Source organism: Eurosta solidaginis, chromosome 4, assembly GCF_040869045.1.
Source record: "Eurosta solidaginis isolate ZX-2024a chromosome 4, ASM4086904v1, whole genome shotgun sequence".
NCBI classification, from domain to species: domain Eukaryota; kingdom Metazoa; phylum Arthropoda; class Insecta; order Diptera; family Tephritidae; genus Eurosta; species Eurosta solidaginis.
Genome location: NC_090322.1, coordinates 116,167,836 through 116,187,136, shown reverse-complemented (window position 1 = coordinate 116,187,136; position 19,301 = coordinate 116,167,836). Strand labels below are relative to the sequence as shown.

General features: G+C 33.7%; 1 protein-coding gene and 1 pseudogene across 4 annotated transcripts in view; one reads left to right on the top strand and one right to left on the bottom strand.

Moving 5' to 3' along the window:
* Positions 1-19,301, top strand: part of LOC137250188 (uncharacterized) — a 194,398-nt gene that overhangs the window by 9,145 nt on the left and 165,952 nt on the right. For 2 of the 4 annotated variants that reach the window (XM_067782583.1, XM_067782584.1), the window contains exons 2-3: positions 962-1,988; positions 11,088-11,472. The gene's annotated coding sequence lies outside the window, so the exon portion shown is untranslated. The remainder of the gene's footprint in view (positions 1-961; positions 1,989-11,087; positions 11,473-19,301) is intronic. The other 2 variants (XM_067782586.1, XM_067782585.1) reach the window with 2 other exon arrangements.
* Positions 1-19,301, bottom strand: part of LOC137250185 (putative transporter SVOPL) — a 181,182-nt pseudogene that overhangs the window by 138,861 nt on the left and 23,020 nt on the right.

Genomic DNA, 19,301 nt, shown 5'->3' with positions numbered 1-19,301 from the left:
AACAGTTAACGTCATAAAATCTATGCCCCTACAAAATTTCAAAAGGATTGGTTAATTTTTGTTCGACTTATGGCGTTAAAAGTATCCTAGACAAATTAAATGAAAAAGGGGGAGCCACGCCCATTTTGAAATTTTGTTTTATTTTTGTATTTTGTTGCACCACATCATTACTGGAGTTGAATGTTGACATAATATACTTATATACTGTAAAGATATTAAATTTTTTGTTAAAATTTTACTTAAAAAAAAAATTTTTTTTAAAAGTGGGCGTGGTCCTTCTCCGATTTTGCTAATTTTTATTAAGCGTACATATAGTAATAGGAGTAATGTTCCTGCCAAATTTCATCATGATATCTTCAACGACTGCCAAATTACAGCTTGCAAAAATTTTAAATTACCTTCTTTTAAAAGTGGGCGGTGCCACGGCCATTGTCCAAAACTTTACTAATTTTCTATTCTGCGTCATAAGCTCAACTCATATACCAAGTTTCGTCGCTTTGTCTGTCTTTTGTAATGAATTATCGCACTTTTTCGGTTTTTCGAAATTTTCGATATCGAAAAAGTGGGCGTGGTTATAGTCCGATATCGTTCATTTTAAATAGCGATCTGAGATGAGTGCTCAGGAACCTACATACCAAATTTCATCAAGATACCTCAAAATTTACTCAAGTTATCGTGTTAACGGACGGACGGACGGGCGGACGGACATGGCTCAATCAAATTTTTTGTCGATCCTGATTATTTTGATATATGGAAGTCTATATCTATCTCGATTCCTTTATATATGTACAACCAACCGTTATCCAATCAAACTTAATATACTCTGTGAGCTCTGCTCAACTGAGTATAAAAAAAAGTTCCTTCGAAAACTATAAAAAATTACAAAAAAATTTAAAAATTCGAAAAACAATTACAAAAAAATTACAAAATATTAAAAAAAAAAAAAATTTACAAAAAAAAGTAAAAAATCAAAAACTACCAAAAAATACAACACTATGATACATAAAACTTATTGAAACATAAACATTTGTCCGTGGCTAGTGCAGAAAAATTAGAAAAATAAAAGCGGAAAAATCAGAAAAATATAATAAAACTACTTAATAAAAAACGGAAATAATAAGAAAATGTTTTTCTATAATAAAAATACTAACGAAAACAGAGATAATACTTAAATACAACAAAAACTCAAATATACTTGTGCGAAAACATTTTGAAAAAACTGTACCAAAATTGCGAAAAAAAACGGCACTAGCCACGCCACCAGAATAATGCGGCATTTACTCACCAACGTACGTACCAAAAACGTGTCAGCTGACACGACCTATCTTATGAGTGTGCAATGTAAACGAAAACTCACCGACGTGCAACGCCCGTACGTACGTAGCCCGGAACGTAGAAATCAAAACAATTTTGATTTTTTCCGTAAGAACGTGTCAGCTGATCGCTCTCTCACTAGACAGAGTTGCCTAGTAAACTTTTGTGCGCTAATTTTTGACCGTTTGCAGTTTTATGCAAAAACACCTAATTAAAGTTTGAAAAATTGTGAAAATAATTCGAAATAATTATGTAAAAGTGCTGATTATGAATATTTAATCTATTTATACTTATTTATTCCGGCCTTTTACAATATCAAAAATTAAATTGGAAAAAGTTGATGTTTCCATAAGCATACATACAAAATGGTCAATGGCAACAGTGCTTATCTGTAAACAATACACACACAAATATGTTATGTACATGTACACAGACGCACACATTCATTCCTACGGGCTTGAGAGTTCGGTCAAACGTGCTTCGTACGACAACCGTCCTTACGTACGGCACACGTCGGTGGGTAACTGCCGCATAACGGAAAACCACCGTACACCAAAGGAAAGGAAAGCCGAATAGCGGAAGACGAGTGACGCCAACGACAACAGCAACCGAAGCAGCAGAAAATCAGATGCAGTAGCAGAATCCAAACGGCAAACCAAATAAAGCAGAAGTCGGTATGACACACAGTGTGCGAAATCATTTTTATACGCATATACACAAAGATTTGTATAAAATTACATTTTTCATTCATTTCATAAATATTTAAATTAAAAGTTATATTACATATCACATATATTTTCTCACTTTTCACAATTAATACAAAATGCTTTACATTATATATATAAAACCGGTTTTATCATTTACCGAAAGCGTTAGATAACCCAATTACATATACATATATATGTGTGAACTTACGGGTAGGCACAGTGGAACAGAGTTGGAAAACACCGAAAAATTTTTTTTTCTGTGAGTTTCCTTTAACCGGTTCTACTGGTAAATTTTCTGAAAAAAATTAAAAGCAGTTACCATCTCCAAAAAAAAAAAAAAACATTAAATAATTCTTATCAATTTTTCGGTTGTAGTCCTACTCTGCCCTACAGTGAGTTCCATCAAAAACAATACAAACAAAAAAAAAAAAAAACATAATTAATATTTTTTGCATAAAGCGGTGGTTCCGTAATTAACCAAAAATATTTTTTTTGCGTAAACGGTGGTTCCGTACAAAACCAATGACATTTGTTTTAATCCCGGTGCGTCCGAGGATATTCGTATAACAAATTTGAAAAGATGCGGTGCGCCCGTATCTATAAAAATAAAACCATACAATTTTAATAAAAACGGTGCGTCCGTAAAAGCACAAACACATTGAGATCTTTTTAATAAAGCGGTGCGTCCGTTATCGTCAGCCAAGTCCTTTTACAAAAATAAAATATTTTCCTTTGAAATCAATTTATATTAAATTACTTCAATATACATTCAATTTATCATTAAATATTCAGTCTTTCATTAAATTGCCAGATAATTCTTTCAATTTCACATCAACATTCAATTCAATTTCAATTTCTGATAAATTTTCGTAAGCAATTTCTACAAATTCGACTTTAATCAGTTTAAATATTTCTTCTTTGCTTCCTACTACATATGTTCCTTAGAAACCAAAAAGTAGTTCCCAGAATTTCAGAACAAGACTCAGATTCCGAAAATTCCAAAAATTCAGATTCCAATTCCAAAAATTTTAATTCCGAAAGTTCCGATTCCGAAAAACTCGATTTTAAAAGCCCAGTTTCCGAAGGCTCAACCACATATTCGCCCAGTACAATCAAAAACCTTGTTGTTAGACTTTCTTTGTCCGGAGAATTTCACCGATTTGAGGAATTGCCCGAAACAAATATTTCAAATCCTCGTAATTCCGATACAAATATGGCGACTCCTGAAGAAAAAAGGACGTTTATCGGCATATGTGCTGGTATTATGCGTGAAAATTATAGCGGTGAGCCCCTAGGTCTCCAATCTTTCATTACTAAAATTGAGTTAATCGAACAATTTGTCGACGAAAATTTAACTAGCATTTGTATTAAATCCAAACTCGATGGAAAAGCTCGAGAAGCGATACCAACTCAAGTACTTTCAGTTAACGATATAAAAATAGCGCTACGTAACCGTATAAAACCCGACAACTCCAAAGTTGTGGCCGGAAAAATTGCAGCTTTGCAAGTTAATAATAATAATTACACCGATTTTGCAAAACGCGTCGAGGAATTGTCTGATGCTTTAGAGCGTTCGCTCATTATCGAAGGGATTACTCAGACCAAAGCCCGTGAAATGGCCATCGAGCAAACAGTTAACGTTTGCCGATTGAACGCAAAAACCAGTTTAGTCAAATCAATCCTCGCTTCAACCAATTTTTCTGACTCCAAGGACGTAGTAGCTAAACTGATTGTAGAGCAATCGAATGAAATAAAAGAACGCCAAGTTTTCGCATTTAGAGCTCGGAACAATAACAATTTTAGAAATTTTCAAAGTAATTACCAAGGTCGAAATTTTCAAAATCAAAGTCGTAACTTTAACAATTATAGCCAAAATAGACCATCTTTTATTAACAGTAACTACGGCAACAACTTCAATCGCGGCAATCAAAGGCAAAATTTCCGTTCCGGCGGCGGAAATCGGAATCAGCCTAATAGTAATAATAATAGCGACAATAGTCGTACTAGCAATAATAGCGGTTCTAACACTTCCAATAATAGAGCTAGAAATGCAAGCGTTCGGGCTTTAAACAGGGAAGCCCCTCAGGAGCGAACACTGAGGGAGGACGAGACAAATTACTAACTAATTCAGCTCACAGTTTTTCTTCTAAAAACGTTTATTGTCTTAACTTAAATTATTCCGATTTTATACAAATAAATATTACTGGCTCTAACAAATTTTGTACATTTCTAGTCGATACACAAGCTGACATTTCGTTAATTAAAATTTCTTCTCTTAATAAAAATGTGTCAATTAATAGCAATGATACAATTAATATTACTGGAGTAACTACAGATACAGTTTCTACATTAGGTACTTTTACAACCAACTTACACTTTTCAAATTTTTATATCAAACATACGTTGCACGTGGTAGACAATGATTTCAACATTCCATCAGATGGAATACTTGGTAAGGATTTCCTAAAAACAAATAAATGCGATATCAGCTATGCAACAAATTGCATTTCCTTCTGGATAGGCAATGAAAAGATCGCACTTCCCATCGTTCACGGAATGGAAAGCGATACATTTGTTATTCCACCTCGTTGCGAAGTTTATAGAATTTTTGCCTTGGAAAAAGACTCAGAACCACTTTTCGTGGATTCTCAAGAGATTTCTGATGGTGTTTTCATAGCGAAATGTATAGTTGATACTAGTAATCCGATCATTAAAGTAATAAACACCACAAATAGCGTAAAATACGTAAACAACTGCAACATTCAAACTGAAAAACTTTCTAATTATAACGTTTATAAAATCAATAACCCAGTAAAACAAGATAGTTGTATTAAAGAACTTAAAAGCATTTAAAAAAACCAATACCTAATTATGCTGAAAATAAGCTTATTAACTTATGTTTACAATATTCCGATATTTTTGCGCTAGACAATGATAAAATGATAATAAACAAGTTTTATGAACAAAAACTAAGACTAAACGATACGACGCCAGTATACATTAAAAATTACCGCCTACCTTATTCGCAGCGCGAAGAAATAAATAAACAGGTTAATAAATTATTGGAAAACGATCTGATCGAAAATAGTTGTTCGAATTATAACAGTCCCTTGATTTTGGTACCGAAAAAAGACCTAAATGGCCAAAAATCGTATAGAATGTGCGTTAACTTTAGGGCTGTAAATAAAAAGTTAATTGCCGACAAATTTCCTTTGGCACATGTAGACGATATTTTGGATAACCTTGGCCGTGCGAAATTCTTTTCTACATTAGATCTTTTTTCGGGTTTTCACCAAATTCCACTTCACAAAGATTCAAGAGACATAACATCTTTTAGTACTGACCGCGGAGCTTTTCGATGGAAGGTTTTACCATTTGGTCTAAACGTAGCTCCAAATTCATTTTCAAGAATGATGTCAATTGCATTTTCTGGTATTTCACCCAACCAAGCCTTTATGTATGTAGACGATATAATAGTAATTGGATGTAGCGAAGTACATCATCTCAATAATCTAAAAAAAGTTTTCGAAACCTGTAGGAAGTTCAACTTGCGACTCAACCCAAAAAAAATGTAATTTTCTTAGAACTGAAGTAACTTTCTTAGGGCATAAATGCTCAGCAAATGGTTTGCTACCAGAAGATTCAAAAATTGAAGCAATTAAAAGGTATCCTAAGCCACGCGATAAAGACGCTGTCCGAAGATTCGTGGCATTTGCAAATTATTATAGGAGATTTATTCCAAATTTCGCTTCTTTAGCAGCTCCATTGAATCGTTTGAGTAGAAAAAAGGTTGAATTTAATTGGGATACGGCATGTCAGTTAGCTTTCGAAAAACTAAGAAAAAGTCTGATTTCTCCAAAACTTTTACAATATCCAGATTTCACCAAAGAATTTTTAATTACGGTTGATGCTTCAAAGTTAGGTTGTGGTGCGATACTGAGTCAAAATCATAATGGTAACGACTTGCCAATTTGTTTTGCTTCAAAATCCTTTAGCAAATCGGAACAAAATAAAGCAATAATAGAATTAGAACTTTTGGCAATATATTTTGCAATCAAGCAATTTCGTGCATATATTTATGGCACTCACTTCAAAGTTAAATCAGATCATCGTCCACTAGTTTATCTATTTAATATGAAAGATCCGTCGTCGAAACTTTCCAGAATCCGTTTGGAACTGTCCGAATATAATTTTACCATAGAATATATTAAAGGAAAATCTAACGTAGGTGCAGACGTTATCGCGAATTTCAATTCAAGAACTTAAAAACTTCAATAACCAAATTTTAGCGGTACAGACGAGGTCTATGACGAAACGTCACGAACAATTAAAACAATCGGTTGAAAACATAAATGAAGAAAATGTCAAATTACAGGTATTCGACAAATTTTCATATAATTTTTCCAAGAAAATCCATAGGATAAAAAGCCAAATATGTCATGACAACGATAATGATAAAATCAATTTAAAAATATATGCGCATTTAAAACATAAAAAACTCGAGTTACTTAATATTGTGTGTACTAACAAAATAATGCAATTAGATGAATTACTTTTGAAGTTTGAAAAAGAAGCTGGTAAACACAACATTAAGCAAGCAGAATGGCAAAAAGATGATCAGTTATTTAAATATTTTTCTATTTCAAATTTTAAAAGTACAGGGAATTCAATTTTAAAAAATTTACAAATACTATTAATAGAACCTGTCGAAACAGTTACGGACAACGACAAGAAACTTAAACTAATGGAAATTTACCACAATGACCCGATATCAGGAGGTCACTGCGGAAATAAAAAGCTTTACGCAAAAATACGTACAAAATATTATTGGAAAGGTATGACCCGTGATATTGCCACATACGTCAAAAATTGCAAAAAATGCCTTTTGAATAAAGTCAAGCCAAAAACCAAAGAAAATTTGGTGCTTACACCAACACCCTGCAAACCTTTCGATGTCGTAGTTATAGATACAATAGGACCTTTGCCTGAGTCGAATAATGGGAATAGGTTCGCGGTTACCATTATGTGCGACTTAAGCAAATACCTAGTTACAATATCAATCCCTGATAAGACAGCAAAAACAATTGCAACAGCCATTTTTGAAGGCTTCATCCTCATTTATGGCATAATGAAATCAATTAAAACCGATTTAGAACCGAATATAAAAATGAAATTTTTTCTGAATTAACTAAACTCTTAAAAATCGAACATAATTTTTCTACAGCTTACCATCATGAAACCCTAGGTACAATTGAAAGAAATCATCGGGTGTTTAATGAATATTTACGAGCTTTTCTAAATGATAACTTCCCCGAATGGGACGTTTATTTGAAATATTTTACCTTTTTTGCATAATACAACTCCTAGTACAGTTTTTGATAATGGATTTACTCCATACGAATTAGTATTCGGTAGAAATGTTACCTTACCAAATGAAGTTCAAAAGGAACAAATCGATCCAATTTACAATGTTGAAAATTATGCAAAAGAAGTAAAATATAGACTACAAAAAACGCATAAAATAGCAAAAGATTTAATTAATAAACATAAAATTAAAAATAAGGATCTTTATGATAAGAGGGCGCGTCCGTTAGCAATTAATATAAACTATAAGGTAGTAGTACAAAAAGAACCTAGAAATAAACATGAAAGCATTTACCAAGGACCATATATAGTCACAAAAATTGATGGAGTTAACGTCACGGTTTTTGATGAAGTAAAGAAAAAAAACAAAAACCGAATCAATAAGGTAAACTAAAATTTTTTTGTTTCTCACACAAATTTACAAACTAGCTTGTAACTAATTATACCTTTCATGAAAATGAAATGGTATATTAATTTCGTCACGAAACCGAAAATTGTAAGTCCTTAAAGGAAAATAGATAGACCCACCATTAAGTATACCGAAATAATCAGGTTGAAGAGCTGAGTTGATTTAGCCATGTCCGTCTGTCCGTCTGTCCGTCTGTCTGTTTGTATGCAAACTAGTCCCTCAATTTTTGAGATATCTTGATAAAATTTGGTGAGCGGGTGTATTTGGGTGTCCGATTAGACATTTGTCGGAACCGACCGGATCGGACCACTATAGCATATATCCTCCATACAACCGATTTTTCAGAAAAAGAGGATTTTTGTAATATCTTACCCAATTTAACAGATTGAAGCTTCAAACTTCACCATATACTTTCGTATATTGCACATATTGTTGCCTGAAAAAATTGATGAGATCGGTCGTATATATAGTATATATCTCATACAACCGATTGTTCAGATAAGAAACTTTTCGCAATTTCTACCCCATTTTAACAGCTATAAGCTTCAAATTTCACCGATTGCTTACGTATATAGCATATATTGTTGTCTGAAAAAATCATAGAGATCGGTTGTATATATAGTATATATCTCATACAACCGATTGTTCAGATAAGGAACTTTTCGTAATTACTGCCCCATTTTAAGAGCTAGAGGCTTCAAATTTCAACGAATGCTTAGGTATATAGCATATATTGTTGTCTGAAAAAATCATAAAGATCGGTGGTATATATAGTATATATATGGTGGTATATATAGTATATATATATAGTATATATATATATATATATTTTCGCAAATTTTGGCCCCATTTTAACAGCTAGAAGCTTCAAATTTCACCGAATACTTACGCATATAGCATATATTGTTGTCTGAAAAAATCATAGAGATCGGTTGTATATATAGTATATATCTCATACAACCGATTGTTCAGATAAGAAACTTTTCGCAATTTCTACCCCATTTTAACAGCTATAAGCTTCAAATTTCACCGATTGCTTACGTATATAGCATATATTGTTGTCTGAAAAAATCACAGAGATCGGTTGTATATATAGTATATATCTCATACAACCGATTGTTCAGATAAGAAACTTTTCGCAATTTCTACCATTTTAACAGCTAGAAGCTTCAACTTTCACCAAATGCTTAAGTATATAGCATATATTGTTGTCTGAAAAAACATAGAGATCGGTTGTATAAAAAAAAAAAAAAAAAAAAAAAAAAAAAAAAAGATCGGTTATATATATAGTATATATCTCATACAACCGATTGTTCAGATAAGAAACTTTTCGCAATTTCTACCCCATTTTAACAGCTATAAGCTTCAAATTTCACCGATTGCTTACGTATATAGCATATATTGTTGTCTGAAAAAATCATAGAGATCGGTTGTATATATAGTATATATCTCATACAACCGATTGTTCAGATAAGAAACTTTGCGCAATTTCTGCCCCTTTTTAACAGCTAGAAGCTTCAAATTTCACCATATGCTTACGTATATAGCATATATTGTTGTCTGAAAAAATCATAGAGATCGGTGGTATATATATTATATACTTCATATAAACTGTCATTTTTGCCCCTTTTTTACGGCTAGAAGCTTCAAAATTCATCAAATTTCATCAAATAGTTACGTTTACGTCATATATTTTTGAAATACGTGATTCGTAGTCATAGTTTTTACATGCAGACCACAAAAAACGTGAAGCTTTGCATCCTCACACAGATTACCTACCTATTTTTTATTTTATATTTATCTTAAAAATTGTTTAGATATGTTCAAATTTCACTAAATGCTTACGTGTATAGCATATATTGTTGTCTGAGAAAATCATAGATACCGGTGGTATATATAGTATATATCCCATACAACCGATTGTTCAGATAAGAAACTTTGCGCAATTTCTGCCCCGTTTTAACAGCTAGAAGCTTCAAATTTCACCATATGCTTACGTATATAGCATATATTGTTGTCTGAAAAAATCATAGAGATCGGTGGTATATATATTATATACTTCATATAAACTGTCATTTTTGCCCCTTTTTTACGGCTAGAAGCTTCAAAATTCATCAAATTTCATCAAATAGTTACGTTTACGTCATATATTTTTGAAATACGTGATTCGTAGTCATAGTTTTTACATGCAGACCACAAAAAACGTGAAGCTTTGCATCCTCACACAGATTACCTACCTATTTTTTATTTTATATTTATCTTAAAAATCGTTTAGATATGTTCAAATTTCACTAAATGCTTACGTGTATAGCATATATTGTTGTCTGAGAAAATCATAGATACCGGTGTATATATAGTATATATCCCATACAACCGATTGTTCAGATAAGAAACTTTGCGCAATTTCTTCCCCATTTTAACAGGTAGAAGCTTCAAATTTCACCAAATGCTTACGTGTATAGCATATATTGTTGTCTGGAAAAATCATAGAGATCGGTGGTATATATATTATATACCCCATATAAACTCAATTTTTGCCCCCCTTTTTACGGCTAGAAGTTCAAAATTCATCAAATTTCATCAAATAGTTACGTTTACGTCATATATTTTTGAAATACGTGATTCGTAGTCATAGTTTTTACACCCAGACCACAAAAAACCAGAAACTTTGCATCCTCACCTACCTGTTTTTATTTTATATTTATCTTAAAAATTGTTAAGGTATGCAGATCTGTTCACTATATATTTCTTATCTTATACATCCGATTATTCGGAGATTACGAACGGGATAAGATTATTGTTCAGCCCCATTCATGAAAGGTATGAAGTCTTCGGCACAGCCGAAGACAGTCCCGTTCTTACTTGTTTTAAATTGTCATTACTCTGTTAGTGAAGCATGAAATCTCAAATTAAAATTTATATTAATATACGAAAACAAAAATTTCAATTTGCATGTAAATAAAACCATATATTAATATGCACGCACTATTTGTAATAAATATATATAATACATTAATTTAGTGCAATAGAAATTAGAAAAGAAATTACATGTAAGTAGACAAAATTTCATATGTAAAAGGGAAAATTATTCTGATTGGACGAATGAGAAAAAAGGGGAGGAACACCCTAATATCATACATTCATTCAACCAAAGCAATTTAAAAGTCATAGGAACAAGAAGAATATGACAAATCTGATCAACTTGTCAGATTCTTCTTTTTCTAAGGAAGGGTGGTATAACCGCACTGCGTTACCCGCTTTACGCAATAAAACACACCCCTGCGTGCACTCAGCAGAACCAATCATCAGCAGTAAAAAATGATGGCCGCTGAGCTTGGCCGAAAAAACGAACCCGACGAGTTTCGTTTCGACAATCAAAGTAACCGGCCAAGCCATCAGAACGCGCTAGTGATTAAAAACCGAAAAAGGAAAAGAAAAGTAAATTGAACTGAACTAAGTGGTGGTTGTGCGGTTGTAACTAAAAAGTTAAATTCTAAGTAACTGAGTTGAGAAATTAAAGTGTAACTGTATTTTATTGCTGAAACATAAAGAAACGAAACGATAGCGAATTTATTGAAAAAAAATTAAGAGAAACTAAAGTTACACGTAAATAAAGACAAAAATTAAAGGAACTAAACTAAGTGTACTATTATTGGAAATAAGCAAAAAGGAAAGAAGGTTTGTGTGTCCAGTTCAACTAATGGGCTGCGTACCCGCTAGGGCGAGTATCCAATCCACAAGCGTGGGTATAAAAATTGCAAAATGGTTGGCGATGAAAAGCCAACCTTACAAAATCCTAAAACGTCGACCTCCATTCGAAATAAAAAGGTAAGAAACTCCGCCAATTAGCTTAAACTTTACGCTCATCATATCCACACTATTAGGAATAAACTACATACAGAGTGTATGTGCCTACATGGTGACTAAAAGGAATAGAAACAAAAAAACCCAATTCTTAGACCCCAATTGTACAGCGAGCAACGGGACATTCATATGGCTCAGTAGCTAAAGGCATTTGCCTTTGCACTGATATGAATGTTGGAGATTCGAGTTCAATGCTCAGCTCCCGAAAAGCCAGCTGATGAAGAAGTGAAATTCAGAAACATGTCCTAGTAACCATCGCCGTTTGTAAACTTTACAATTTTTCTTTAATATCAATAACAAAAACTATTTTATAAAGCAATATGAGCAAAGCTTGCTAATTAAATACTTACGCTGAGAAGGTCTGACATTTTTTATTATACACTTCAAGAAAATAAAAATATTAAAATCTGTTTATAATTAGCGAGACATGCCCAAATTGTTTTTTTTTATTGATATTAGAGAAAAATTACAAAGTTTGCAAACGGCGATGGTTACTAGGACATGTTTCTGAATTTTACTTCTTCATCAGCTAGCTTCTCGGGAGCTCAGTATTGAGCTTGAAATCTACAACATTCATACTTTATACTGGTGTAAAGGCAGATGCCTTTATCCACTCAGCCATATGAAAGCACCGCTGCTCGATTAGCAATTGGTCTCTAAGTGTTGCCTTTTTGTTGCTATTCCTTTATTCACCATTTAGAATAACACTAATACATACTAATACTAGTATCAGTCTAACTAATGTGGTAAAAAGGATTTTAGTTACATAAGGATCACTAAATTCTTTGGACCACCATTTCACGAATGATAGAACACCTCTAGCCTTATTAACTGTAACATTAATAATATATAATAATTGAAAGTTTAAACTAAGTTAAGCATCTATCGCGACTCCCAAGTGCACAAAATAGTTTACTGATAGAGGACAAAAATTATTAATTAAGAAGCTGCTGGCAAAGATCTTCAAGAGCGGCATTGAATTTACAAGTAACTGGGGAGTTTGAATCCGCTTAAAGCAATGGTCCTTTTTCGATAGACGCATAATAAGGCCTAAACAGTTTTACATCATCAGCATACATGACGATTTTGGCATATTTTAAGTGGTACAGATATCATTAATAAATAGCAAGAACAAAATTGCATCAAGATGACTGCCCTGGGGGACGCTAGAGGGAACATCGATGACATTTGAAAGAGTATTTTTAAAAATACCTTTTTGCATTCGACCGCAGAGATACTACGAGATCCACCTGGTGAGATCAGGTTGAAAGCCAAGCCGATCCAGCTTGTAGATAAGTAAGGAGTGGGATACTTTGTCAAATGCTTTACTGAAATCAGTATAAATAACATCGGTGTGAAAATTTTCTCTAAATCCAGTAGAAACATGAGTTTTGAATTCCAGTAGATTAGTTATGGTAGATTTGCCTTTACAGAATCCATATTGCGGTTCTGCAATCAAAGTAGATATGGAAAATGTTAGCTGATTGCTAACGATAGCTTCAGACAACTTTGGGATGGCCGACAACTTTGCAGTTCCTCGATAGTTTTGTAAACACGACCTACTGCCAATTTTGTGAAAGGGTATGAGAAAAGATTCCTTCCAAGCAGAAGAAAAAACATCACGTTTTAGGGGCAGACTGAATAAATCAGTTAGAGGCTGATAAATGTGATCAGCGCATTTTTTAAGAAAACAAGTGGGAATTAAATCAGGGCCATACTTGTAAGATTCCTTCAAAGACGTTGGACAAACAAATAAACATGTTAAAAAAATCAAAAATATTGTTTATTGTTATGAACAATTTTAAGTAGAATGTAGATGAATACTGCCAAAACTCCCCACTAGTTAGACCTCTGTCTTTCTTCCATGTTAGCAACTGGTATTTTTAACATGGCGATATCTTACGAAATATCAGTTGCCAGTATCTGCATCAGCATCATTCCTGTTGACAAACTAGTCATTATATACACCAATTAACATACTTGTCAGCCTCTGCGCCAGCATTATACCAGCGAAGGTATTTGTCTAATCAACACCCTATATTGATGAGGAGTGTGATGACTAGTACCTAGGATCTACCTAATTATTTTCTAGCTTTTATTATTATTATTACTTAATGTAAGTATTGTTTTTAATAAAACCGGTTAACTTAAAAATTTGGTTTTAATTATTTTATTTATATTTTTTTATTCCTCTGTGAGGCGGGGCTAGATCAAACAGTTGTTTGCTGGTATGCCTTGCTTTGGGGATGCATTGATAACAGCGTTCACCAGGCGCGACCTAGCGATGGTACTTACCAACTCAGTGTGGATTAGACTTAGGACACCCTTGTGTTTATCTGGAACAACCGGCTGAGTTGGTAGGTGCTGCATCAAATCGTCTTGTTTACTGAGCTGTTACCTTATTGCTCTGGAAGAAGATCAAGCATTTGTTTGCTGGAATGTCCCGCTTTGTGAGAATTCAGTTTGTTGGATCGCTTGAGAGGAAACAAAGAAAGGCCGTGTAGATAACTATTTATTTTAGAAAACTTATTCGTCTATTGAGGGGCCAGGGCCTGTTGCTATGTTGGTAGCTCGTTCAGTTGGTGAAGGGAGCTTTGGTATGTGTAAGTAAAACAGAATCGGGGACAGGACACCACCTCTGTTCTATTCTAATAGCTTTTGAGGCTTCGTTCCTAAAATGAACCGTTACTTGCCGACCACGCAGAAAACTTGCGGCCTATCTTTTTAGACAAGGGGAAAGGGTGAACCTTCTATGTCTTGGAGTAGTGCGCGGTGGTTGATTGTGTCAAAAGCTATTGGCAGGTCAAGAGCCACCAGCACAATCCTATGATGGACTTTTGGGTGGTTCAGTCCGCAATTTATGTGTTTCTTAGTGGCGTTTAACGCGGAGGTAGTGGTGTGCATATTACGGAAGCCATACTGCTGGCAGGTGCGGCATCTGACTTTGTTAACTGAAGTATGCATTGCAAATTGTCGGCAGAAAGCGTCTGCGCATTTCATCGAGTCCGACAGAAAAATTTTAGTCAATGAACTGGTTGAAAACTGACTAGTATGAATAACCTCACAAAATTCTAGTCAATGAACTAGACTGCTTGCTCATTACTTTATCTTTTCTCTGCTTTGAGTACAGCGGTGGGGAGATGTAATAGAGTAATATTTATTGCCCTAAATTACGGTACGGTGAACTTCACCGTCTTTCAAGTTTCCACATAATTTCTTTTATATTGCATCATTTTTGACAACGTATTCTACCGCTTTCGTGGAACCCGGGTCATTAGGAGTCTTTTGTGACTCCAATATGGAAAAATTATGAACAAACGGAGAATATTAAAATTATTTAACTATACAATTTCGGAATAAAAATTCAGAAATTTGCTTATTTTGAATTAAAATTGAATTCAGCTAAATCAATTTCATTTTCTCTGGGTACTACAAGTATCAGCGTAAGGCTTGAATATATTTCTTCGACGCTAATTCGTGGTTATGAATACACTTATGTAGGTACTTACTTTTTTACTTGCTGTTTGCTGCCTGATTCTCAAGGTTGCTGCCCACCTTCAAGCTTCCTCTGATTTTCATTCAAATTACCCCAGAATATTTTTTTGGTATTTCCCCTTCTTAGATCAATTTGCGTATATATGTATCTTTTGTAAAACATACTTATGATTGTATAGATAATAAAGGATTTTATTACAATAATTTTTATTTTATTTTCCGCTTTGGATATGTGTTCAAAATTCTTCCTAAACGCACCAAAATAATGTCAATCTAGAATTCAAAATTAGCAGTATGTGAGGCAAATAAGGCATATAAATGACATCGGAAAGAGGCATTGTCAGATTCATATAAGAGGAAAAATATGAGCTGCTAAGTCTTCTCGGACTCATATTCGAGCTCATATGAAGTATGAAATCACGTTTATTAGGACGACTATCGCAAAAAGGTAGATATAATTCAAATCAGACTCCTCAAGCACAAAGGATCCAGAATTTGTACATTTTTCGGACCATTTTTTGCTTGGTAGTTTGTTAAAAATATGAACAAAAGTAATTTTAAATGACGTGTCAATTGATTTGCTAAATTGTAATATACACTGTGAACAAAGAGGATAAATACAATTAGAGCCGTCACTCATTATTTTGTGGCGAGTATCTCGCTGGAAATTGAAAAAATTGATGCCGAGTGTTTTCTGAGAGGGACATTTTTAATTGTCTCGCATTTATCCACGCTGTGAAGGCCCCTTGTGCAACTGTGATTTTTGGAAAGAGAATTAAATCAATTAATTAAATACAGTCGAAAAATAAACACAAATACCCCACGAAAATGTATAGAAGACATTTATAAACATCTCGCAAAAAAAAAGTAGCGACTACTCTCAATATACATCGAGTAAATGCCAAAAAAAATAACGAGTGACGGCTCTTATTGTATTTATCCTCTTTGCTGTGGATAAAACAAGTGTTATGTCTTGTCCGTCTACTGCCTGACAGGATGTTCAAGATGGTTACTTTTAATTTCAATTTTGCGGCGTAAAGGGCAGGCTATCTTCAGCGGATGATAGAAAGATATGCAGAATGAGACCACGATAGTCAATTAAAAAGCAGGTGATCGGTTCTATTTTAAATTTTGACATCTATGCAGAAGTTATCACACTTGTCTTATCCACAATGGTAATATAAACAGCCTCGATTCAAATGACTTGAAAATATCCAGAAAAGGATACAAAAAGGAATATACCTATCAGGTAATTTCCTGGTATTTACCCGTGAAAACGGTAAATACCTAGAACATTATAAATTAACAAAAAAAAAAAAAACTAACTAAAGATGTTCAAGGTGGGTAATAGGTCTGACTATACATACCTTTATTTTGTTTACCCTTACATGACTCAATATGGTGCAACTAATGCACACCGAAGATCCTGGGTTCAATCCCTGGGAAAAGCAACATCAAACTTTAGATACAAGTTTTTTCAATTAAAAGAAAGTTTTTCTAAGCGGGTTCGCCCCTCGGCAGTGATTTGGCAAGCTCTCCGGGTGTATTTTCTGCCATCCGTAGTTCCGCGTTACCAATTTGTAGGAAACATTAAAAAAGAAACACGACGCAAATTGGAAGAGAAGCTCGGCCCAAAATCTCTTCAGCTACCAGATTTTTTTCAGGTTTACGGGACAATTCTTAAATTTGCCCCGAAATCCAGATATGCTTTTGAAATTTGAAAATTTGGAAAATAAAAACTAAAATTTTATAAGTAATACTTATTAAGTATATTAGATTTTATAATTTAATTTATAATAGGCTAGCGTCATTGTGTAGAGTCTCACGTAATAGATGCCTTTGCACCTTTCGTTTATAAATTGAAATCATTGAAAACGCTTTTTGAATGTAAAGCGAATCAAAATGTGTTTGTAAATTCTCGAGCTCTATGCCATACAATATTAAATAACATACAATAACTTTTTATTTATATGCGATATATATTGTCGTTTCATTTATCGATATTTCGACTTCAATTAGAAGTCATCTTCAGGACTAGAAATACAAAAAGACAAGTATTAATTTAAAATTACATGTATGTATACATAGACGTAGACTTACATCGTTGGATGTACCAGGTCGACTAATTCAATATTTGATTTAGTGACAAAAGAAGAAAATAACCACAAAAAAGTAAACGAATAAGGAACCTTAAATATAAACAAAATTTTAACTAACAACAATATATGTAGCACAAAAAGTTAACTGTGAGCGATACCCATAGCATAAGTATGTATTTTATTCCCACCCAGGTAAATGTTGTTGTATAACACTCTCAGCATAAATTTTTGCAATTTCTCTTATGCCCGGTATTTCAGTGCAAGTTTAAATCATGGTATAAATATTACAAGGTGAAACTGGTGGGAGCCGAAATGACGTTTAAAAAAATTTTTAAATTCTCACTGCTCTCACATTTTTATTTTTTTATTTTGGTTTTGTTTTCAAAACAAAAATATAACAAACTGTAATATATTTGGTAATTTTATACGACAGCATGACACTCTTAATACACGTCCAAAAATATCAAGAGTGGTATCAAAATACGCGTTTTAGATACAGGATCGCGAATCCGAAAGCGGGGGTAAACAATTTAGGGTCTGTCAAAAAATATTTGCAAAAGAAATTTTGAAATTTTTCATGTGGTTGTTGTAATTTTGATGATTTTGTGGTACCCACAAAAAAATTGTGAACATAAGTGTTTTGCGCGGATATAGTTTTGGTCTCCAAACCGGTGCTGGACCCATCCAAGGTAATTTTTTATAAGCGTGGCCAAAGACCGCCAATGCAGAAAGGTTTGCTGCGCAAAACTATATTGGATCCCACTCTCGGTTTCGGAGCACTCCGGGGTAATTTTTCGGTTTTTCGTTAATATCTTTTGAACGATCTAAAATTTTTATTTTCCGCCTTCGGATTATTGTTGTCGAGGTCAATACGAGTCCTTTGACACCTCTCTCCGTATTTTTGGACGCGTATTACCAGTGGCATGCATTCGTATAGAATCACCATATAGTTTTGTGTTCTAACATTAATATTACGATATTTTATCCAAAACCGAATTTTTTATTGGTGGAAATAACGTTTTTTTTGGTGTGAAAGAAACTGGCTCACCTAAATACATGTTTTGTGCCGACCCAAAAATTTATCTGCTAAGGCGGACGAACTTTGGGTGCCAAGGTAATGCCAAGGGACAATCAATACCATTTATAAAAATTTTCTTAAATATTTTTGATGGATAGGCCAACACACTAGCTCTACACCACTGCGGCAGACTTTGACCGGTCAGGCGGTAAATTCAGCCGCCACGAACTATCATACTCCAACTGGAAGATGATGTTTAGCTAAGCTGCGAAGAGCTAAAGCGTTTTTGCTGGCGTGGGGAAGACTTTGATCTCTCTTGGTGCCCCATGTTGGCGTCAGTTATCGCGGAACAGAGTTAGCTGGAGTGACTTGTTACGCAACGACCAGCATCTCCTAAATGGTTAAGCGCCAATTAAAAAATGAATATACCAACTGCGGGGAAAAGGACCAAAACAAAGCAAAGAATATCTCAAAGATCAATTTTTTCCGCAGTAGCGCGTACACTTGAGACTGCTGATCTCTTATAAAGTGAAGTTTCAGCATATTTAAGGGTTAAAGACGTATCAACCAAGTGAAGGACGAATGAAAAATAAATATGGGGGGTCTCCAACATTCGCTTCTTAATTAGAAGACGTTACGAAGTAAAGCCTTTTCTTTTGTCCCTTTGCAAAAATAGGACGTGTTGAGGCATCCATTATATTGGTAACTAATTTTTTTGCCATACACATAAAAACCGATTTCAAAACTTTTCGAAATAATTTTTCACTTATTTCATAAGCATTTTATTTTTTTGGCATTAATAAAATTAAAAAATGTCATACCAACAATTTTGTTTGTGTTTTCTTTGGTTTGGCATTTCCACAAAGTTTAAGAGGATGATTTTAAAATTTTTTTAAAAATCAAAAAACCATTATCGCCGCCAAGAAGAGTAAATGGTTTTACCTGGTAATATTTATACCATGGTTTCAACTACAGCTAAAGTTGAATAGAATTCAACCCTGCCACTTTGTTGGATAACAAAAATTTTTCTG